General features: G+C 49.0%; 1 protein-coding gene across 2 annotated transcripts in view; it reads left to right on the plus strand.

The window, feature by feature from the left end:
- MICALL2 (MICAL like 2) overlaps positions 1-5446 on the plus strand; it is a 37001-nt gene extending 31555 nt beyond the window's left edge. For both annotated transcript variants that reach the window (XR_005931402.1, XM_030001573.2), the window contains one exon: positions 5032-5446. The gene's annotated coding sequence lies outside the window, so the exon portion shown is untranslated. The remainder of the gene's footprint in view (positions 1-5031) is intronic.
- The last annotated feature ends 554 nt before the right edge of the window (positions 5447-6000 follow it).

Consider the following 6000-nt stretch of genomic DNA (forward strand, 5'->3'; position numbering starts at 1 on the left):
CTCAGGATTTTGGAGGGGAAGTGGTCCCGTTTAACTTCCAACAGTCCTGGACCTTTTGGTCCCTCTCGCGTGTCTGCCCGGCTGTGTGTTGTTCAAACACGGTGCTGGGTATGAGAGCAAGGAAGGAGTTAGGCTGTAGAAAGGCTTCTGGAAGTCTTTAAAATACCAAATTCCATGTGTGTTTATCCAATTTGGATGTGTCTATACGTACCACAGTGTTGGTGTCTATCCCACAAGTTGGGTTTCTGTGCTGAATGACATTTTGGGCCAAAGGGAGAGGGAAGTGTCTGGCCAGCATGAACCGCAGTGGTCAAGATTCAGACATTTTGTCCAGCTGAGCATCTTCTTCTTGATCGGTTCCTCAGCTGCTGACTCGCACGGGTACTGGAGTTGGGTTTGCACCTTGATTAACAGGTGCCTATAAAGCATTGATATAGTCTCTGAAGGACGTACAAAGAGGTGTCCTGCCACAATTTGTTCAAGCTCAAGGAGGTGGATTTGCCCCTGCTAGAGGACTGATATACCTGAATCTGGCTGCAGGGAGGGAGGATGTGCGAGTGCTCTGCAGAGTGAGAATATCCCAATCCCTTACTTTGAATTCGCTCATAAACCAGCGATGAAGTCCATGCTGAAACACTGAGTCAGAGAGCAGAAGATGTCCTCTGCTAAAGGGGCATCAACCCATGCCACAGATCAAGGGACAAACACTCCTGAAACACAGAGTTATATTAAGTCCAATGTTTCTTTATTTTGTCAATGTTTGTAAAAAAAAAAAAATATATATATTTTTAAAAAACAAGAAATGAAATACTGAAACATCATGAGGAATAACAGTGAAAGGCCTGTTCGGCAGAGGGTTAGGATTTTAATGGACTTTCTAAGCAAAATCTGGCCTGTGTATTTGGTCCAGGACTGAAAATGGTGTCATGGTTAGTCAATGAAATATTTGGCTGATGAAATCCAGCCCATTAGGGAAGCTGAGGTTTAACCTTCTGCACAACTTCACAGCTATTTTAGGGGCGATGGGGAGGTGGGCAGCCCTGCACTGCACCCTGCATCGTTGCAGGTGCCCTCCTCCATTTGCTGATGGCTTCTCTCCCCTCGTTTGTGTCCAGCTGGTGTCCTGGAGACTCACCCTTCTGCGTAAGTAGAGTCAGTGCAGGAGACGGTTCGTTTCTCCACTGTTACCTTGGCAGACCTCAACCAGGTCTTCCAGAGAGGCGAGCCAATGCATTTGGGTATGCCTCCTGGAAAAGGATACCTAAACCTCAATCATCCATCAGTGCCCGTGATGGGAGAAAAGCCCTACTGCTTCCAACTGCTGCTACCTATGGACAGACTTCCCCACTCTTCTCCTTCCCCTGGGCACTGTGTCCTGCCTACCAGTGAGTACCTCATTCCCAAGGCAGGGAGAACTGGGGATGTGTTGTGTCTGCCAGGTACGGTGTGAGGCTGCTGTGAAAAGCTGAGAAGCCTCAGAAAGGCCCTTGGGAAGTCAAGGATTAATCCAGTTTCCTTACAGCTCCAGGACTTCCCGCTGCAGAACACGGATGGACTTTGGTTTTGCTCTCTGAAATGAGGTGGTTCCTCCTCCTGGGCAGAATGAGGGAATGATTTCCAAAGGCAGCAAGCCCAAGGTCCGCTCGCTTGGGTCTTCCCCAGAATAGGACCGAGTGATGGAGGTGGGATGATTCGCTCTCCAAGCCACACCGCTGGTTTTTCTCCAGGAGATGGAAGAAAGCTGGGTGCTGGTAGCCGGGAGGCGAAGCTGCAGCTGGCCACGCCGACTCTGAACAGCGAGGGCAATTAGAGATCAGAAGAGCTGGGGTGGCTTCGTCACATTTCCCTGCTGCCGTTCTGGAGGTGATAATATAATTCATATCAGAAGAGTTAGTGGGCTGAAAATGAATTGGAGAAATCAATCCAGAGGGTATAAATGAATTAGCATGTAAATGAGGACACTTGCTCTACATAGTTTAATATTGCCTGCAGCTGTAAATAATTCCAGGGATGGAATCAAAAGCCGCAAACAACTTCATTTTTGTGCTCCTCCCCCGTCCGGGAGCACCTGCAGCTACGACCGACCCACCCTTGCAGAATCATCGCATTGCAAGGGAATTAAAGGAGATGAGATGTATATACATTTTTTTTTTCCTGATTGGCCATTATTTACAAGGCTGCTGCTCCTGGTTTCGTGCACCAAGTCGCTGTTTGTGCATGCACACGGCAGTCCGAGCGGCAGGGAAGGGGGAGGCGTGGTACTGGCTTGCGATGAGATCTCGTGCGGCATATCGTGAGCCATCCCGGTCACCCCGTGGTGGGTTGACTTGTATGTGAAATAGCAATTTCTCACCAAGACCTGCAGCACGAAAGGCCTTGATTGGGGTGGAGGACTTACCTCTTCTGGGGTGTCTAAGGGTGGGAGAGGTGGGTGCTTGGAGAGCAGGAGCCAGCTGGGAGGAGCGGCTGCTTAAATGAAAGGGTGCTTGGAGCTGTCTGGAGATACGGTATTTCCAGGAGAGACAGAAAAGCGTTCGCACTAGAAGCACAGTGGGACTCTGTACAGTCTGGAAAACTGGAGGAGGTGCAGAGAGGGGTCATTAGAGCAGGGAAGGTGTCGGACAGCCCCTTTACGAGAGGCGACTAAACAAGCACAGCTTATTTAGCCTAACAAAATGAAGGCTGAGAGGACATGTGATTGCACAGGCAGATAAACACAAGGGAGGGAGAGGAGCTAGTTAAGCTAAAGGCCAATGTTGATACCAGAACATGCAGATACAAACTAGTCATGAATAAATTTCAGAGGGAAATGAGATGGAAGTGTCTAAGCACCAGAGCAGAGACTATGGACAAGCGCTGGAGAGTCCACACAACCAGGCTGCTCTTGCACTGGCGTTTGACTGTAAAATAGGATTATAGGAGTAGGTCCCTTGAGATCAGGCAACTGCGTTTTGTGATCTGGGAAGTCCTGCCTGTTGCCAAAAGCCCCTTTAATATTCTGGCAGGGGAAGGATGCGGATCTGTGGAGGGCATATGTCTCGTTGAGTGACTCCAGGAGCGGTTGTTGAGAGCTTTTGGAGTGGTGCTGATGACAGGAGGTTAAAGATGATCCTCGACAGTCTTTTATCAGTGCTTCCCTCTTGTTTTTGACACTGACGGATCACTGAGTTCCCTCTTTCATCAGGTTGGAGTTTCAGGTTCTGCACTAACTAGATCTCCCAGGTGGACTGGAAACACTGATTAAGATGGATAGAGTGAAAGCAAGTCCATTAAATTGTTAATAAAGAATATTACACACATACCTTAATCTGCAGCTAGCCTGACACTTTATAAAAGTACATTAGGATATAATCCAATTGAAGCCACAATATCGAGAACATCTTATCTCATCACAAATTGAAATTATATCATATTCCTCATTTCTTAAATTAAAAAGCTAAAACCTTTTAGTTTGCTCTCATATGCTTGTGTAAAACTTAATCAGTGGTTTTAACAACATTATTTTTCAATATGGGCCATTTCTGCTCTCATTTATTTACAAGAGAGAACTTCCTGGTAGGAGAAGTGATTCAATTTGCAGGAGGATACATCAAGCACTTAAGGATTTTGTAGGGATTGATTGATTATTTATCATGTTATCTTGCCTGGAGACGTCTGATATGCCTGTGCTTTTGCTATCTCGCATTCCACCTGATGCTCTTCCTTTGCGTCTCGCTCCCCTCCAGTGCTAAGGGTGCTCTTCTTGCACGCGTGTGCCTGCACGAGTGTGTTGGAGGAAAAGGGGGTCAGGGAAGGCAAGGCTGAAGCTGTCTCTGTTGGGACGAAGACGCTGGACTGGGCAGATATGAGATTCATTTCACTGGAAGATAGCAGAGAGGTAAGAGAGGTTAAAGGGTGGTTTGAAATTCTGCTGGATTTTAACCGCAGGCTGCTGTGCTGCTCAGCCGTAAGATCTCCAAGTGCGTCAAGTATGTCCTTCCTCACAGAGGAGGGAATTGGGGCACAGAGAGGCCGTACGGTTTGCTGGAAGTACCCCCAGGAGCAGAAAATGGCCCTGAAGGGCCATCAGCCCTGGTTGGTAGCTGGTCGTCTCAGGCCACACTTCCCAGGGTAGCCGTAAACGCCTTCAGGTCACCCAGCGAAGCGCTGGATGAAGTCCGGGCACCTCCGTGGGACAACGCTTCTCGCTCAGCCGAGCTGTCCCGGTGATGCGCTGCCAACGGCTCGTCCAGGGCTCTTTGCAAAACCACCATCGTCCCTACGCTTGCGATGAATCTGGTGCCCCAAGGAGGCCAGGCTTGGGGTGCGGAGAAGAAGGGGTCACCTCTTCATGCTTAAAGGAAACCGCTCTCACAGCAATAACCTCGCGGGGTGCGGGATGCTGATTGTCTCCCGCTGCCTCGCTGTGGCAGGAGGGTTTGTTAGCCATGGCATGTCCTCCATGGGGGTGTCAAGCCCAAAGCCAAAGGGGAGACACCGAAAGTCTCCATTTGAGGGGGGATGACCCCCAGGAGCCCTGCAAAAGGGCTGTGGCTTGAGCTTTGTCTTGAACGTTGGCCGCTCTTTGGCACTGGTGCATGAGTGGGTGAAGGAGAGGTGCTGCTCACGGGGGCTCTTGGCTTCACATCCCTGGGGGGGAGTTGGGACATTTGCTATAGCAAGAATTTTTTATTTTAAGCAAGAAACCAATAACAGCAGAAACTCCAACCAAACCCTCAACTGTTTGGACTGTGGTTGTCTTTCTGGCAGGGGGAGGCACGAGGAACAAGGACATTTGAGGTTTATTCTTTTCACTGCTGCAGATTTTGGCGAACTGCTCTCCCTGCCATAGTTTCCCCTGAGCAGTTTGAGATCAGCTGGGTTTATTCTTTTATGAGTATTGGAGTGCAGGAATTGCTCTCTTCTGGTGAAGATAAATACAGAAATCCTGAAGCACGACTCCAAAGAGAGAGGAGCCTGCAAAAAAGCACCACGCTGGAAAGAGAGTATGTTTGGTTTGTCTTATTTTTCTTTTGCTTTTTGGGCTTTTAGGGTTCCTGTTGTAGGGATTGCACCACGATGACAAACTAGAGAGGTTTGAAAAATGGAAACACAATCCCCTGACTCCAGGAGCTCAGACTTAAATATCAACAAATACCTCAGGATGCACTTGTGAGTGCTGATGGAGCAGCTGACTCGGCGAGCATGGAGGTGAACAACTCCAGAGCCCCGCAGAGCCCCGCAGTCCTGATTTGCTGAACCCAGCGGAATAAATTCCTGTGTAGGATGATCCATGTGCATGGGCCCCCGCACGATCAGGGCCAATGTTTGCGAAGTGCTGTGAGATGCTTGGATGAAAGGGACTACAGAAGCGCAAAGTATTACTTTTTCATGATTACTGCAGTTGCTATCCTTGGGGCTGTCCAAATGTTGTTGTTCCAAGTGAAAATATAAAACCCTTTTGGCATGTTTCTTTTTTGCGTTGTGATAAATAGAAATGCAGGAGGAAAAAAAAAAATCCCCTCCTAACAGTGAGAGAAGGAAAGCAGTCCCTGTGCAATTTGTTACACATCTCATATGTCTCTGACTGCTAGCTGTAGAGATATTTAGAGGGAGTATTTAGCCAATGCAATGCACAGCCTCTGGAGTACCGGCTTCTGCTTTGGTCCATGCTTGGTTGAACCTTTACAGCAGCTTTATGGTTTTTTGACACAGCATTTCAGGAGAGGCTTTGATTCTGGAGGATGCCAACTGCACCGAGTGGGGCTAAGATGATTAATCAAATTATTTGAAGGGTGTTCGCCAGAACTGGGAAGTGACCAGTCTCCGTCCTAATCTCCGGATTGAGATGTCAAGCCGGCCTCCAGCTCGGAGCACTGAGCTCGCCAGGAGGCAGAGGGTGGAAAGAAATCTCCGGCAGCGAACAGCCTGGCAGGGCTGCCCATGGTGGGGAGGGATGTCGGCCATCAGGGGCCACAGGGGGTGCTGCTGGGTGGGCTGGGTGAGGCAGCGGGGGCTTTG

The sequence above is a fragment of the Aquila chrysaetos genome, chromosome 25 (genome assembly GCF_900496995.4).
Source record: "Aquila chrysaetos chrysaetos chromosome 25, bAquChr1.4, whole genome shotgun sequence".
Classification (NCBI taxonomy): domain Eukaryota; kingdom Metazoa; phylum Chordata; class Aves; order Accipitriformes; family Accipitridae; genus Aquila; species Aquila chrysaetos.